Genomic DNA, 9527 nt, shown 5'->3' on the forward strand with positions numbered 1-9527 from the left:
GTTGTTAGAGGTGATGAAATGCAGCAATACCAGAAAACTCCTCCTTTGCTCCAGGTGCAACTTAGTATGTGCCAGGAGGAAGCAATTCAGCAGGCCAAATGGGCGTCACCATCTGCCTGACCCACCTTACTTAACTACCACTGTAAAGAGGAGTGGTTCTAATTAAGCTGACCTATCTTCATTGCATGTAGGGCTAATTCTGTACCCTTGTCAAAGAGCCAGTGCAATGCCCCTGGGTTGTTTAGGCTCTACAATATATAAAAGATCTTGGGCAGAGTTTTTGACAAAATTTTCACATTCCCCAAGTGCAGGGAAGTTGTTCTTCCATGCAGTCTTCAGACAAGCTGACACAGGAGAAGCCTGCTGGGGTTGGCTCAGTTTATCTGCAGTGAGCCCAAAAAGACAGAAGCCAATATTCCACCCTATAGCTGGAATCAGCAGTGTATCTGATTAAGTATTTACAGTTTAGTTGGTATGCTTGAAGAAGCTGTATTCTCTTTCCTTTCTTTAGGGGAAAACATGTTCATTTGAGCATTGTGAGGCTGCAATTTACCCTTAGTGCAAGCCTGTTATGAAGCAACTATGCTCTCACTATTTAGAAAAAAAAAGCTCCAGTGACCCCTTAGGATTTTTATGGCATTTTTAGCTAAAGATGATGCTATCATTCCACATCACAGTGTGATGATTTCCATTTGCTAGTCAAACGTATTTTAAATCTTTAAAATAACTGAAAGCATGGATAAAACTCTCAGGACACATCTGTAAGTTCAAAAAGCCACACTGAAATCAAACTAGTAATAAATGCTCCTTGACTGATATCTTAGATGCCAAATTGTATTCTGGAAGCATTTTTTATAACCAAATTCTGAACTCTGAAATAGGGGTTTATAACGGAAACAATTACAAAAGCAAGGCCAAATCCCTGCATCTGGATTCAATGGGAGCACCGTAACGCTTGGATGTTCTACATGTAAGTCTGTACAAATAAATGTTAAAAACCTCAGTAGTGTAGATACAGTGGAGGTGTACAGCTTTTACGTGAGGAAAAGAAAAGGGAGAAGTTGTAATAAGCAAGAAACGTTTATAAATATAACTACCTTTTCTGTAGAAAAAATGTGGTTTCCAGAACATAGTTTATTTTTCGGAACGTATTTCTAAATACAGTGATGTAGTACTTTCAACCTAACTCTACATCTGTGCTGATAGATTTAACTCCAGTCCTAAATATGACCTCTATGTGTCATTTGGGCTATATTGTAGGAGAAAGCCTGGGCTTTTGCCATGCCTGCTTATTAGAGAAGCCGTATACTTTGTATGCTTCTCTCATACCATCAGAAAGACAAATCAAAAGTGGGGACTTTCCTACAAGGACTCCTAGGTTGTACGCTGCATGGGATTGGCATGGAATGGATCTGTAGGCTGCTTGAACTTGGACTGCTCTTACAACAACAGCATCTTACAGCTAAAGATGTGGATAAGTAAAGTGGAGTCAGGTAGCGAAGTGGCCACTCACTTTGCTCTTTGTCTCATGCTCATAGAATAGTTTGCTTGCAGCCTGGCAGTATTAAACATATGCTTGTGATGTGTGCTACAAAAACACACAAGTCACACATTAGAAACTCTGATTTCTAATATTCTGGTCCACTGGCTTTCATTTAGCCATTCATCTCATGCAGATTTGTCTAACGCTGCACTATTACAAACATCATAAAACTGAATAAGATACAGCAAAACATAATCTAAATCTGCACTTATCTGCCTTGACATGCTGAGCATTAGGAAAACATCTTTTCTCTTTGTTCACATGCTGTTATGCTCACAATTCACATACAGAACAATTACAGCTGTTCATTCTGTAAGACTATATGTAAGTAAATCAAAAAAGCTGTTCACTGCTAAAATCCTCTAACCTCTAAAACTAAACATTGGTTTTGCCACCTTTGGTTCAGTTATTATAGAGGGCATTAAGTTGTCTGTGGCCATAAGAATCTTTAGAGATGGAGCAGGACATATCTCATGATTTCTCAGAGAGTCACTTCTCCAGGGTTTCTGCTCACTAGAGTGTCATTAATTACATGGCACCAACTGTTCAAAGCCCAATATATTCAGCGCTCCAATATATTCAGTGGCAAGGCATCTGAACATCCACTTTGGGATTTCAGGCTTGCCTTCGGGCATGTAAAATCCAGTGACTCTGGTGTATTTCTCTGTTAGACTTTGATGCAGAAATACATGTGTGAGAATACCAAAAGGGGGTAGGAAAGGCACTTGTTTCAAGGGAGTCTATGCAAAAGCAGGGATGGATAAAAACTGGGAGCTGGAAAATGGTTTCTAACTCAATATGCTGGAATAGCTGTCCAGTGAAAGTAAGAGGGGAAAGATTAGTTTTGCAAAGGACCTTCTTAAGTTTCTGGAAAAGGTTGTACATCAGGATAGCCTGTGTTAATAGGAGGCTAAGTTCATTGGCCTAAGAGTCATATGTGCTTCTTAGTGAGGTCTTGAGAAGTGACTGCAGATTGCAACATGTTTCAAGCATACATCAAGAAGGGTGTCAGCAAGACTTGGATCTTAAAGGGGAAGCCCACTGCTAAGAGCAGAGTATTTGGTTCTAGGTTTCATTGGCAGAAGAAACTTGCACAGCTGAGCAGTGGATGGGCAGCAGACTTACAAGGACAGAAATCGTTCTTCAATTTAAAATGTTGTTCTTCAGTATAAAATGAACAACAGTGGCTGAGAAGGTTAAAGCTGAGGAAGTGGAGGAACATTTCATAATTTGCAATGCCAAATAATACAGTGCAAACCACAATCACCCCAGTAAAGTGAAGGAGACTCATGTGGAGAATGTTTACTGCACACTGCTACAGATCCTTCTTGCTTTTTTTTTTTAAAATACCTTAATAAACTTGAATTCTTGGCTAAGGAAGGAAAGCAAATGAAGCAAAGTTCTCAACACCTCTTTTATTTTGAAAAGATGGAAATATTTTTCTTTCCTTGGTTAATTCTTTAGCTTACAACACAAAGAAGAAAATGTGGCTCTGTTATACTTCATTTCATAGATGTAGAAGTAGCACAGAAAATGCCCAACAACAGTTACCATGTTATTACTCCCAGGTTATTAACAGTCTGATAGAAGTAGCCTATGCAGTTGAAAGAAAAACCTCCTCTTCACACCATTTCACTGGGAAAATAGCAATAAAATGAGAGAAAAAGTGGTAACAGTTAGAGGAAACTAAACCTACTGCGTCTAAGTGGTATCTCTCATTATAGATTGCAGCAGATTCCTTCATTCATCCTTTTCATCACAGTACATCTTTAAATACCTTCACTTGTTAGTGTTTTCAGGTGCCACATCATTTACTGCCCTTTTGCTTTGCCATTTAGAGCACAAAAGTAAAGCAGCACTGCATCTCCCGAGGTAACAAGAGGAATGAACTTGCCCCCCAGGTTTCCATCCAGATCACCCCTCAGACAAGCCAGGTGCAAATGGGCTGCACTTGTTTGGGGGAAGCCAAAAAGCCCTCTGTAGCTATGGCAGTGTAGATAACACTTGGCTGTCCAGTGCTCAGAGGTCTCCAGTTGCGAGTCAGTCTGGAGGTACATGATGGGCAGAAGCGTTAGTGCAGCGCTGTGCTCAAGAAAACAAACTCTGCAGAAAGGCAGACATGGGATCAGGCTAACACAGCTACACAATCCCTGTCTGGAATTGGCCTGCAGCCACAGCCAGTGGGCTCCAGCCACGCACCAGACATGCCCAAAGGCACTGGAAGCAAGGACAGTCGTGTGACATCTTTGTTTGCACTGGCACAAGAAACCATTCTGCCTTGCCGATGACAGCTGAGGGCCCACCAAGGCCGCGGCAGACCCGTAACATTATCTATTACTAACTCCCTGACTCCCCTTGTTTCCTGTGTTTTCTGCATACCTCGGTGAGTCTTGGCCTATCATTGCTTTCCCTCCCACACTGCTGACCCTCATTTTTCTTCATTTCTTGTTAATCAGCATTTACTCCAATTCGTTTGTGATATAACTTGTCAGGCAGTACAGTGTAAACACATGAAATGTCAAAAGCAAATAAAGGAAACACTGACACTGGCACTAGAGTCAGCATGCTCTCCCAATACAAATACCCAGCGCCTGAAGACAAGTAGAGAACAAGTCACGACAGCGCACGGGTATTATTTCTGTAAGTTAACAGTTTGTTTTTCTGCATCATAAAATTGAATGCAGTCCATCAACTTTTCTAGAACTCCTTTTTCTGCTGGAAGTTAAACAAGGTCCTAATTCATCTGCAGAAATTTATTCTCGATTCTCTGCCAAGTGGTAAAAGCAAGAGTTAATTTATTACCAGCTCCAACAGAAGGCATTTTAAAACTGCTGCTTTTTCACATGTGTACCATTCACTGGATTTCAGTCTTCTGGACTCCATTCTTCTGCTCTTTAGGAGACAGATGGGAAAGTCACCCTGTCCATCAAGTATATTCATCAGTGGGACTGTGATGGTCTATTCCTCTCTTGGTTGACCCACAGCAAATAAAAGAATTTGGCTTCAGCTTCAAAAAGTCTGTCCTGCTTAATAAACAGGAGCTCAGTGCTCTCCATCCTTCCTCCATGAGGCTGCTTGACAAGGTAAGCTGAGAGGGAAGCCCAGCTCATCGATGTGAGGGCAGCACTGGATGGTGCCAACAGGGGAGGAGGGAAGGCTGAAAGTTTAATGCCAAATGCAGCTATTCTTTAAACAAGGACCGTGGGATAGAGCAGTACACTTGGATATGTCAGGAAGCAGAAGCTTGGGCAAGAAGAAGAGTAGCCAAGCAATGTAAAAACAACCCCGAACAGGAAGGCCTAAAAGCAAGGAGGAGATAAGTTGTCTGAGGAGAAAATAGAGAAGAGCACTTGCTGAGGGCAGTGATACACTGGCACTGCAGCTGCAAGGAGAGCAAAAATGGTCCCTGTCCTGGGAGGTTCAGAGAATAAAGGACAGTCAGTGACCCATGGGGTCATGGGGGAAAAGACACACAAACCTTCCTATGTAAGCAAAACTGCATAGATGTACAGACATCATCTCCCCCCTTTGGCACTCTCAACCACACATTTTAAATAGTATAAATCAGTAATGATGGGGATGCTCAGGAACAAGTAGCATTTTTCTCTCAACTCAAGCAAAAAGTTTTGAAAGTTCCCCTGATTATTTTTTTTTTTTCATTTGGCTGTACTGATCTATACCAGTCTAGAAGAGAACAAACTTTCCTTACAATTCCTTGTTATCCACAGTCCTCGTTTACTACGGTGCTCGAATTTCAGGCTGTGAAAGCCTGCTGATTTTTACTCATTTACAGTTATCAGTTCATGTACTCCCATTTCTAAATCAGTTGTGGGCTTTTAATACTACACTACCTTGTAAAACACAATACTTGACTGATAAGATTTGTAAGAATAGACTTAAGTAAATGCTCATTATTCTGAAAATTGGGTTATATTGAAATCTGTAAAATCTGAGTAATACTGCATTTCCCTACTTATCCTCAGCTATTACAAATGTAGTTGGTGACTTGATTAAAATATAAAGAATACCTTTTTTACAAAGAGAGAAATTATTCTTCAGAATCCCCAGAACCTCATCCCACTCCACCCTCACTCCTGATGTTCAGACCCAATGCCTGCAGGCCACCATTGCCTCACCGTACAGATGTGCTTCCTACAAACTACTGTTTCATAGCTGGCTAAGCTTTGTTTCAGTCCTTGATTTGGGCTCCTTGATCCTGTCAAAAATACTAAGACAAGAGAACTTAGGCAAGATAACTGGTTCCTAGAAAACTCAGACTTCATTCCTAAGAGAGCAGCAGTGCTACAACAGGTTGCCAAAATCCTACTTTGACTTTAGCTCTTACCGAGAGAAGATAACTTCTAAGGCTGTGAGCTATGTAACCACAAGGCTAGTGATAGCGATGGAAGTTTCCCTCAAACACTGCCTATCTGAACAAAGTCAAGGCATTTCACAGTTAGTGAAGGACAGTACAAATAAGAAAGACAGCTCTTGCTAATACCCTGTCTCAAACTGTCATCCTTGATTTCCCCTTCACTGCCTCCCAGTCTTGTCAAAAAGCATGTCACTAGTTTGCTGCTATCACCCTCCTACAACATACAGGTTCTTGTTCCTGTGAACAGCCTTTTACCTTCAGGCTATCTTTCAGAAATGGCTGTATCAGAAACTCATTTGGTGCTCCTTACAGTCCTGTGGGATTTCTACTTTGTTTCCCTTGTTCTTTTGAGGCATTTTCCTACCGCTTTGTAAACACTGTGTAAGCAGCAGGTACCGCAGCTGAAATGGCACAAATCAGTGACATGGATGATTACCTTCACCATTTATTTGCTCTGCCTGCCCCGATTCACTGCATAAAAACTTTAACCAGCATAACTAGAGTTTATAAGGTTTTCCAACCATTTACTGCAACAGCTACCAGACAACCTAGCATCACTTGATTGACATCAGAGAAATTATACTGATGTACAACAGCTGTCAATCTAGATACCAGTAAATATGTTTTCTTTAAATATAACTGAAACCTCAAACTACAAAAAATACAGTGACCACAGGGCTGCCCAGGACTATGCAGTATCTACAAGTTCCCTATCACAGACAATCTTTTACTGCTAACTCCCTAATTGTATCTGCTACGTATCAATTTTTAAAAATCCTATCCTTAATACTTTTCATTCCCATAATTTTCTAAATGGGTTGCATAAAAAAACTGTAAAACTTTGCAATAATGTAAACATATAATAGAGCTGGATGTGCTTTGTTGTCAAAGTAGCGTGGTTTTAACTTGTGAACTGTTGATGTATTTGCTGTTAATACATAGCTGATACAACAATATGGGTTGGTATTGACATTTGTTTGTCTGAAAACTTATTTACGTTGAAGATAGTGAACATCATGTTAATGATGTCATTTTAAAATGTCACGGTAATATTTTATTCTCGTACTCATTTATAACACTTTAAAAACCTACTCTCAAAATTTAGCACACCTTTTTGAATTAAATCTCTTCTCAAATTTCAAATTCCAAGTCATGAAGAATTTACTGCACAGACCTAGCAATCTGAGCTTCTGCACCTTTATTTTTCCAGTTCTAGTCGTGCAGATTTCTGCTTCTGCTTGGTCCTACTATGTGATTTACTTTAATTTCACTAATTTTCAGAATTAACATACCATTATGTACATTAAGTGTAAAGGGCTACCACAGCTAAGTCAGCTGTAACTTCCTCTATGTATCACTGGAGTATTTAAATTGATCTCCTCCAAGTAACAGAGAAACTATGTACTTAGTAATAATACTTCTGTAGCTATGAGCTACATTGAGGAGATATGAGAACAAACTGATGTCTACCCAAAGGCAGTAGGGTCCTAATGAGAAAGTAAAAATGATAGTGGTGTTATTTTAACTTCAAGGAGTGGAAAGTAACATTTTAGGGACTGCTTAAATGAATTCACCCTGAATAATAGTAAAAGTAATAACAATACTCTCTTCACACACTAGTTTAAACTTGAGAAATGATCTGAGTAAAGTATTATTAGCTATGAATTAATAAAAAAGTATGCTTTCTTCATTTTCCAAAGTTTTGAGTCCCATAATAGGCCACCTGCAAAAGCTTTTCTATATTTATGTGACGTGTCTTAACTTGCATTTGGGCAAAATAATTTCTTCCTACTGTCATTATAGGCTATCAGATTATGTGCAGGGATGAAATGTTGCCTTCAAATAGATATGAGACCACTGACTACTGTTGTCTTCCATCAGAACTTAGTGAAGTCAGATTCTTCTTGGCTGCATTTAAACTGGCTCTACACACTGTAATTTTGCTGAGATAGGTCAGGGGTATCAGATAATACACTAGCAGAGACCAAATAATTGTATATTGAGCAAAGATGCATGGTGGAAATGTTCTCTGTGGTGCAGAAGAACTCAAACAGTTCTACTCTTTGAGGTAATAATTTTTTAAAAAATCCAGTTGTCATCAAACTATTTTTTTTTTTTCCCAAAATGTTCTGGTTTTGACAGGGGTGGAGTTAAATTTTCTTCACAGTAGCCTACATGGTGCTGTGTTTTGGATTTGTGACCAAATCAGTGTTGTTAACACAGGGATGTTTTAGTTACTGCTGAGCAGCACTTACACAGAGTCACGGCCTTTTCTGCTTCTCACTCCACCCCACCAACGAGGAGGCTGGGGGTGCACAAGGAGTTGTGAGGGGACACAGCTGGGACAGCTGACCCCAACTGACCAAAGGGATACCCCATACCATATGGCATCGTACTAGGCATTAAAAGCTGGGGGGAAGAAGGAGGACGTTTGGGATTATGGTGGTTGCGTTCCCAACTCACTGTTACACGTGATGAAGCCCTGCGTTCCCGGAGATGGCTGAGCACCTGCCTGCCGATGGGAAGCAGTGAATGAATTCCTTGTTTTGCTTTGCTTGAGTGAGCAGCTTTTGCTTTACCTATTAAACTGTCTTTATCTCAACCTGTAAGTTTTCTAACCTTTACCCTTCCGATTCTCTCCCACACCCCATTGTGTGGAAGTGAGCGAGCGGCGGGGTGGGGCTGAGCTGCCCACCAGGGATAAACTGTAACACAGAAGGAGTTTTGCAGCTAAAAGCATGGATATGAGTTTTTTTTCTGAAAGTGAATCTTCGTTAGTGAATTTGGGAGATATGATTTTTCTGGATTCTGATGCTAACAACAGCTTATCACTAACAGTTGGAGAGGTTTCTCACACCCCCCCCCCCCCAACTTTTTTGATAATCACACCTCTTACAGGTTTCAAAGACAAAAATGGCTCATTAACTCAGATTCTGATTGTATTAATTTGGTGATGATATACTTGCTGCAGCTTTAGAGTCTAGAATGCAATGCTGTTCGCTATATTTACTGACCTTGGAGGTGAAATTTGAAAGCTCAAATGCCAGAACTCATAGGGATTCTTATGGCTTAAGATGCATCTATACTGATTTCCGCAACTCTTTTGCGTCTTCAAAGACTAAGTTCTTTGTTTATCTTGAGAGAACAGAAAATTGTATGTATCCAAAAACCACACAGTGGAACTAAGTAGATGGTAGTACATGGTCTTCTGTGGTACATCTGAATGATGGATTTTTCACTGGACCAGGAGTAGGCTTATTTTTGTGTACTGAAAAAACTGCTAGTACAGGCGGGAAATCAAGGAGAGGGATCTTAATGATTTAATGATTCTAAACTGAAGTTTGCTTCTCTGGTGGATTTTAAAGGTAAAAGGTAAAAGAGAGAGTCTAAATTCAGTCCAGTTCATTTTGCTGCTGGTTGCTGCCTTTCCCTGTATCGCTGTCATTCCCTTCTCCATTCCAGCTGTGAGGGTTTTCTGTTCACGCACATTTATTTGCGTGGCTCCCCTGGCGCACGCTGCAGGTTCTCGCAGGCGGGCGGGGGCAGGGCTCTGCGGCCCCGCGGTGCCCGTGTGCCCCCGGGATCACGGCGGGGCTGCGGCTGCTGTGT

This window comes from Strix uralensis, chromosome 2, assembly GCF_047716275.1.
Source record: "Strix uralensis isolate ZFMK-TIS-50842 chromosome 2, bStrUra1, whole genome shotgun sequence".
NCBI classification, from domain to species: Eukaryota; Metazoa; Chordata; class Aves; order Strigiformes; family Strigidae; genus Strix; species Strix uralensis.